The sequence below is a fragment of the Triticum aestivum genome, chromosome 2A (assembly GCF_018294505.1).
Source record: "Triticum aestivum cultivar Chinese Spring chromosome 2A, IWGSC CS RefSeq v2.1, whole genome shotgun sequence".
In the NCBI taxonomy this organism is placed as follows: domain Eukaryota; kingdom Viridiplantae; phylum Streptophyta; class Magnoliopsida; order Poales; family Poaceae; genus Triticum; species Triticum aestivum.
In genome coordinates, this window is record NC_057797.1 from 72,954,780 (window position 1) to 72,963,315 (window position 8,536).

The following is an 8,536-nucleotide window of genomic DNA, read 5'->3' on the forward strand; positions in this document are numbered from 1 at the left end:
CCTTCTATCTCAGATCCGAAGGCAAAACATTTGTTGCTAAGAATGGATCATTTCTAGAGAAGGAGTTTCTCTCGAAAGAAGTGAGTGGGAGGAAAGTAGAACTTGACGAGGTAACTGTACCTGCTCCCTTACTGGAAAGTAGTTCATCACAGAAAACTGTTTCAGTGACACCTACACCAGTTAGTGAGGAAGCCAATGATAATGATCATGAAACTTCAGATCAAGATACTACTGAACTTCGTAGATCAACCAGAGTAAGATCCGCACCAGAGTGGTACGGTAATCCTGTTCTGGAGGTCATGCTACTAGATCATGATGAACCTACGAACTATGAAGAAGCGATGGTGAGCCCAGATTCCGCAAAGTGGCTAGAAGCCATGAAATCTGAGATGGGATCCATGTATGAGAACAAAGTATGGACTTTGGTTGACTTGCCCGATGATCGGCAAGCGATTGAGAATAAATGGATCTTTAAGAAGAAGACTGACGCTGATGGTAATGTTACTGTCTACAAAGCTCGACTTGTCGCAAAAAGGTTTTCGGCAAGTTCAAGGAATTGACTACGATGAGACCTTCTCACCCGTAGCGATGCTTAAGTCCGTCCGAATCATGTTAGCAATTGCCGCATTTTATGATTATGAAATTTGGCAAATGGATGTCAAAACTGCATTCCTGAATGGATTCCTGGAAGAAGAGTTGTATATGATGCAACCAGAAGGTTTTGTCGATCCAAAGGGAGCTAACAAAGTGTGCAAGCTCCAGCGATCCATTTATGGACTGGTGCAAGCCTCTCAGAGTTGGAATAAACGTTTTGATAGTGTGATCAAAGCATTTGGTTTTATACAGACTTTTGGAGAAGCCTGTATTTACAAGAAAGTGAGTGGGAGCTCTGTAGCATTTCTGATATTATATGTGAATGACATATTACTGATTGGAAATGATATAGAATTTCTGGATAGCATAAAGGGATACTTGAATAAAAGTTTTTCAATGAAAGACCTCGGTGAAGCTGCTTACATATTAGGCATTAAGATCTATAGAGACAGATCAAGACGCTTAATTGGACTTTCACAAAGCACATACCTTGACAAAATTTTGAAGAAATTCAAAATGGATCAAGCAAAGAAAGGGTTCTTGCCTGTGTTACAAGGTGTGAAATTGAGTAAGACTCAATGCCCGACCACTGCAGAAGATAGAGAGAATATGAAAGATGTTCCCTATGCATCAGCCATAGGCTCTATCATGTATGCAATGCTGTGTACCAGACCTGATGTGTGCCTTGCTATAAGTTTAGCAGGGAGGTACCAAAGTAATCCAGGAATGGATCACTGGACAGCGGTCAAGAACATCCTGAAATACCTGAAAAGGACTAAGGATATGTTTCTCATATATGGAAGTGACAAAGAGCTCATCGTAAAAGGTTACGTTGATACAAGCTTTGACACTGATCCGGACGATTCTAAATCGCAAACCGGATACGTGTTTACATTAAACGGTGGAGCTGTCAGTTGGTGCAGTTCTAAACAAAGCGTCGTAGCGGGATCTACATGTGAAGCGGAATACATAGCTGCTTCGGAAGCAGCAAATAAAGGAGTCTGGATGAAGGAGTTCATATCCGATCTAGGTGTCATACCTAGTGCATCGGGTCCAATGAAAATCTTTTGTGACAATACTGGTGCAATTGCCTTGGCAAAGGAATCCAGATTTCACAAAAGGACCAAACACATCAAGAGACGCTTCAACTCCATCCGGGATCTAGTCCAGGTGGGAGACATAGAGATTTGCAAGATACATACGGATCTGAATATTGCAGACCCGTTGACTAAGCCTCTTCCACGAGCAAAACATGATCAGCACCAAAGCTCCATGGGTGTTAGATTCATTACAGTGTAATCTAGATTATTGACTCTAGTGCAAGTGGGAGACTGAAGGAAATATGCCCTAGAGGCAATAATAAAGTTATTATTTATTTCCTTATAATCATGATAAATGTTTATTATTCATGCTAGAATTGTATTTTCCGGAAACATAATACATGTGTGAATACATAGACAAACAGAGTGTCACTAGTATGCCTCTACTTGACTAGCTCGTTAATCAAAGATGGTTATGTTTCCTAACCATGAACAATGAGTTGTTATTTGATTAATGAGGTCACATCATTAGTAGAATGATCTGATTGACATGACCCATTCCATTAGCTTAGCACCTGATCGTTTAGTATGTTGCTATTACTTTCTTCATGACTTATACATGTTCCTACGACTATGAGATTATGCAACTCCCGTTTACCGGAGGAACACTTTGGGTACTACCAAACGTCACAACGTAAATGGGTGATTATAAAGGAGTACTACAGGTGTCTCCAATGGTCGATGTTGGGTTGGCGTATTTCGAGATTAGGATTTGTCACTCCGATTGTCGGAGAGGTATCTCTGGGCCCTCTCAGTAATACACATCACATAAGCCTTGCAAGCATTACAACTAATATGTTAGTTGTGAGATGATGTATTACGGAACGAGTAAAGAGACTTGCCGTTAACGAGATTGAACTAGGTATTGGATACCGACGATCGAATCTCGGGCAAGTAACATACCGATGACAAAGGGAACAACGTATGTTGTTATGCGGTCTGACCGATAAAGATCTTCGTAGAATATGTAGGAGCCAATATGGGCATCCAGGTCCCGCTATTGGTTATTGACCAGAGACATGTCTCGGTCATGTCTACATTGTTCTCGAACCCGTAGGGTCCGCACGCTTAAGGTTACGATGACAGTTATATTATGAGTTTATGCATTTTGATGTACCGAAGGTTGTTCGGAGTCCCGGATGTGATCACGGACATGACGAGGAGTCTCGAAATGGTCGAGACGTAAAGATTGATATATTGGAAGCCTATGTTTGGACATCGGAAGTGTTCCGGGTGAAATCGGGATTTTACCGGGTTACCGGGAGGTTACCGAAACCCCCCGGGAGCCATATGGGCCATCATGGGCCTTAGTGGAAAGGAGAAAGGGGCAGCCCAAGGTGGCTGCGCCTCTTTCCCCTCCCCTAGTCCTATTAGGACTAGGAGAAGGTGGCCGGCCCCCCTCTCTCCCTTCCCCTCCGAGGAATCCTAGTTGGACTAGGATTGGGGGGAGGAATCCTACTCCCAGAGGGAGTAGGACTCTCCTGCGCCTCCCTCTTTGGCCGGCCAGCCTCCCCTCCTCTCCTCCTTTATATACGGAGGCAGGGGCACCTCTAAACACACAAGTTGACACAAGTTGATCCACGTGATCGATTCCTTAGCCGTGTGCGGTGCCCCCTGCCACCATATTCCTCGATAATACTGTAGCGGAGTTTAGGCGAAGCCCTGCTGCTGTAGTTCATCAAGATCGTCACCACGCTGTCGTGCTGACGAAACTCTTCCCCGACACTTTGCTGGATCGGAGTCCGGGGATCGTCATCGAGCTGAACGTGTGCTCGAACTCGGAGGTGCCGTAGTTTCGGTGCTTGATCGGTTGGATCGTGAAGACGTACGACTACTTCCTCTACGTCGTGTCATTGCTTCCGCAGTCGGTCTGCGTTGGGTACGTAGACAACACTCTCCTCTCGTTGCTATGCATCACATGATCCTGTGTGCGCGTAGGAAATTTTTTGAAATTACTACGAAACCTAACAATTATATCATCCAATAAAGGGCGTAATCGGTTAACTAAGCACTTGGAAATTACCTTATATGTCACATTACAAAGACTGATGGGTATGTAGTCAGACATTCTTGAGGGGTTGGTGATTTTTGGAATAAGCACAATCGATGTTGCATTAACTCCCTCTAGCATAATTCTAGTGCTGAAGAAATCCCTGACCACTGCCATCATGCCCTCCTTCACCGTACTCCAGTTACGTTGAAAGAACCGTGCCGGAAATCCATCTGGGCCGGGTGCCTTCAGAGGCCCGATCTGAAACATTGCATCAGAGATCTCCTTATCCGTGAAAGGAGCACACAACCTTACGTTGTCAGCCGGTGACACCACTCGTTCAAAAAGATCCACTATCTCAGTGGCATCCAAAGTAGTATCGACAACAAAGATATTGTGAAAGTACTACTCATTTGCAATCCTGCTCATAGCTGGAAACTCCATATGTACGGTTCCAATACTGTCCGTTAGTTCCCGGATCTTATTCTTTCTCACCCTCCACACTGCTTTGAAAGTACTTTGTATTTCGATCACCTTCCTTGAGCCAAGAAATCCTCGATCTCTGCATCCACATCATCTCTTCTTGATATAATAGTTCATTCATTTTATCCATTACTCCTCTTATTTCTTCCCTGTCCGCATTCATATGCATAAGCTCTTCCAGCTGAGTTCTTGACTTTGCAAGTTCTCTCGTCACATTGCCGAACTTCTTGCTCCAAGACCCTAGAGCAGTCATAGTTTTAGATAGGGCATCTCTCAGTTGTGAGAGATTATGTATCTCGCCTACTGCACCCCATGCATCTTCAACCACCTTTGGCAGCGTCGAGTCCCTCTCCCGAAATACCTCATACCTTCTACTCCTCCCCTCATAGGACCCGTATCCAGCTCTCCCTTCAGAAAAACAACAACATGATCCGAGCATGGAGACAGAATATGCTCAACTGCAGCAAACGCAAACAAATTGTGCCAATCGTTCGTAGCCACCGCTCGATCAAGTCTCGCCTTTACATTGGCCGACCTACCCCGTCTGTTATCATATGTGAAGGGCAGGCCAGTGAACCCAAGATCCACTAGCTCCCACATCTCCAACATGTCTCAAAATGCAACCATCTGCGCTTCCGCCCGAGGCGTGATCGAGAAGTGTTCAAAATCCCACATAGCTTCATTAAAATCCTCAATTACCAGTCATGGGAAATTATTGACAGCTTTCAGGTTTTGTAACTTAGTCCACATTAAGTGTCTATTCTTCACCCTCGGCTCCCCATACACAAAAGTGGCTCTCCATTGAGTCCATTCCGCCTCTCCTTCTCGGACTTTGATAACTGTATCGATGAATCTGTCATTTTTGTCCAAAATCTCTACCACACAATCTTCCCTCCAGTATAGCGTCAGACCACCACTAAGTCCATTGCTGTCCACACCACAAAAACCCTTAAGACCCAATTTGGCACGGATCCTCTTCATCTTCTCCTCCTTTTGTCTAGTTTCACACAGAAAAACAAGCATGGGGGAACGCGACTTACACAACGTCGCTAACTCACGAACTGTTCGGGTGTTCCCCCCTCCCCGGCAGTTCCAACTTAAGCAATTCATTGGGCCCAGCGGCCCTCCTCCCCGGAGGCCGCCTGCGTGGAAGTGTCCATATCAACTCCTTCACTCTCATCCACCACTCCATCTCCCTGCCTCCTCCTCTTCACAATTGGGTTCTTTCCTGGTGTGGTATTAGGATCTGGCGGGATCCCTACACCTGCAGTCTCTCCATAATCCAGTCGAAGGACCGCATCAGCTACCTTGCCGGCCAAGTTTGGCACGGCCTGGCCACGCACATTGACCAACCCATCATCACCAACAAGTCTTTTTCTAGCTGTACGTTCCTCCGCAGCCCTCATCATCTTGTATTGCATAATATCCATCCCCACCGTCAGCTCCACTCCTCCCTCTCTCTGAACATCAACATCGACCCTCTCCTCCGTAGCATTCGCTCTGCCTCCTCTAGCTCCACTGCCTCTACCTCCCATCCTTCCTCCACGACCCCCACCAGCAGGGCCACCGCCCCCTCTACCTCCATCTCCCTCTCCTACTCTACCTCCTCTTGTACTCGTGCCCACTGGCTCACTGACCCAATGCAACCAGTCCCCCCCATTCACACAACGCACTGTCATGTACCCCATCACCACACTCCTCCACAACATGTCCTATACGACCACAAAAGTAGCAGAAATCTGGAAGTTTTTCATAGTACACCGGATACCTCTTCCTCTCCTTCAAGGTAATATGGACAAACCTTACCAATGGCAAGGTGACATTAACAAACACCCGAACCCTTAAGTAGTTTGACGGATTAATCTTTCCTTCATTCACAGTCATTGTAAACGGAGGTTCTCCTACCTTGTTTGCCACCTTCTTGGCCAACTCCTTCTTCCTTGTCAATCCGTCAGGCAACCCTTTTATCCTAGCCCACAATGGATACATGTTCAAAGCATATTCTTCCACGTTTGAGAAGCCATCATATTCTACCAACACCACCGGATCCCTCCTGAATTGCCATGGTCCCCCTTCCATCACCCGCTTCCAATCTCCCAAACAATTGCATTGAGCCAAGAACAAGTTGGGGCCTTTGATGTTAAACGTCACCCCCTGCGCACACGCCCACACGTTCCTCATGGGGTTCAACAGGGAGGCATGACTAAACGGCCTTAGAGTATGAACCCTAAAGAGCGCCAGCCAGCGTACATCCTTGATCAGCTCTCAAACTCCCCGGACAAATCCAGATCTTCCTCCTCCTCTCCTTGCAGCTTGAGATTCTCAAATACGTCCTCCAGATCATGGTTTGGACCATACTGGTCCCAATCAGCTTCCTCCTCTTCCTTCTCATCATCCCCAGTCTCCCCCCGATCTTCCTCCGGTCATCATCGCCCTCCGCCGCCGCACTCCCCGGGGCAAGCCCGGCTCCTGCAGATGGATCTTCAACCCTAGACTCCCTTGCTTCCGGTTCCTCCGCACCGCCGCGCACCCCCCTGACTGCTCATGTTGTCCATGCAAATCGCCGAAGGCCACTTTTTCCTCCCCCAAGACGGACTCCGCACGAGAACCAGCTCTCGAACAATGTGATTTACATGGGATTTGGTGTACTTCAGCGGTGCCGCCGAAGGAAGGGTTGGACCCTAGGGAAACCCTAGGGGAAAATACTTGTCATCAAAATGGATATGAAGGGATGTATCTATAACTAAAATACGTCTAGATACATTCCCTTTTATTCATTTTGGTGATAAGTATTTTCGGACGGAGGGAGTACTTTCAAAATCTGACATGGCTCTGATCCTGCGCCAAAATTCATGCAAACGAATTTTGTGGGAGAGAGCGCGATCGGGGTCGTCAGATAGCATTTCCGTTGAAAAAAATATTGTGTAAATTCAAAAGTAAATATTGTTCGCTTTGAAGTAAAAGTTGTACACTTATTTTAGTTATGGCACATCGTTGATTGTTTTCTTGTACATAGATGTGTGAGTAAACATATCGTTGATTGTTTTCTTGTATATAGATGTGTTAGTGAACAAATTGTGGATTGTTTTCTGGTGGATTGAGTATCCAGAGCCATCTGCACTGTACTTCTCTGGCTAGCTAGCTACCCCATCCGCCCGACATGTTCACATTGTTCAGGCGGCAATATTGAAAGCATAATCATGCATGGCGACGTGATTACAGCGGGCCGGCCGGCTTAAACAAACCTGCGAGGCAGGCAAATGGGCGCACACGGAGCCAGCCAGCCAGCCAGGCAGATCGATGTACTAGCTAGAGTACACCCGAATAATGCAGCTGGTCAGGTGACGACCGACGAGCTAGCTAGTCAAACGGGACGGAACGGGTGGACGCGCCTCGCTGGGCGTGCCATTTCCCGATGGCGACAGACGCGCATGTATAAGATCTCTTGCCAATTCACCGTTTGGCACCATTCGGCGGACAAATGGATTTTGGTTCATGACCAAGTAAAAATGCATGACCGTGTCATATATTAATGGAAACACTAAAAATCCTACAGATTTTAGGCATGAAAAATATGACATTTTTCATGCCAATTTATATTGGCACATAATGGCAAATTTGGTTTGCAAGTGCGGCAATTTTCTGTCAAAAAATAAATAAACTGAGGTGGGTTTGCCATGCTCGCCAACTAAACTTGCCATCCTCGGAGATATTATTTGTCACGAAAAACGTTCGATTTGCCATGCTAAAAAATCTGACATCGGATTTGTAGCGGGGTCCTATATCAAATGATAATACTCTTTCCAGTTGGATCTATAAGTTGGGCATGGATTTTTTTTTACTTCTTTCGTATGTTTCATTTTTCGCTAGTCAAACTTAAGACCTAAAAACCCGTGTCCAACTTATAAGACTACCCACAATGGAAGTAACATAGGTAGTAACATCACACATATCTAGGTTAAATAGATGATGTGGCATGCAATAAATGAAGAAAGAGATGAAAGTGATAACATAGCTAGTTACTATGTATGAGTAACATCACACATATCAATGCAAGATGTGTCTATAGCCTAATAAATAAAGTGTTTAATGTTACCACACATATGTTACTCCTCACTATAAAGATAGTAACATAGACTAGTACCATGGGCATGTTACTAGTCTATGTTACTACCCATTGTGGCTAGCCCAACCGGAGGAAGCATTCAATGTACGTGCTTGATCTCGTAAAACCGAGAAAATAAGGCTTGTAGTCGCCCAACTGGTACGGCTGGCGCCCATCAAGAAAATAAGGTTGTAATCGCTATAGCTAGGATTCCTTGTAAGGCTTTTGCCGCAGTCAATTCCCCTCCCCTCCGGGTGCCTCCCG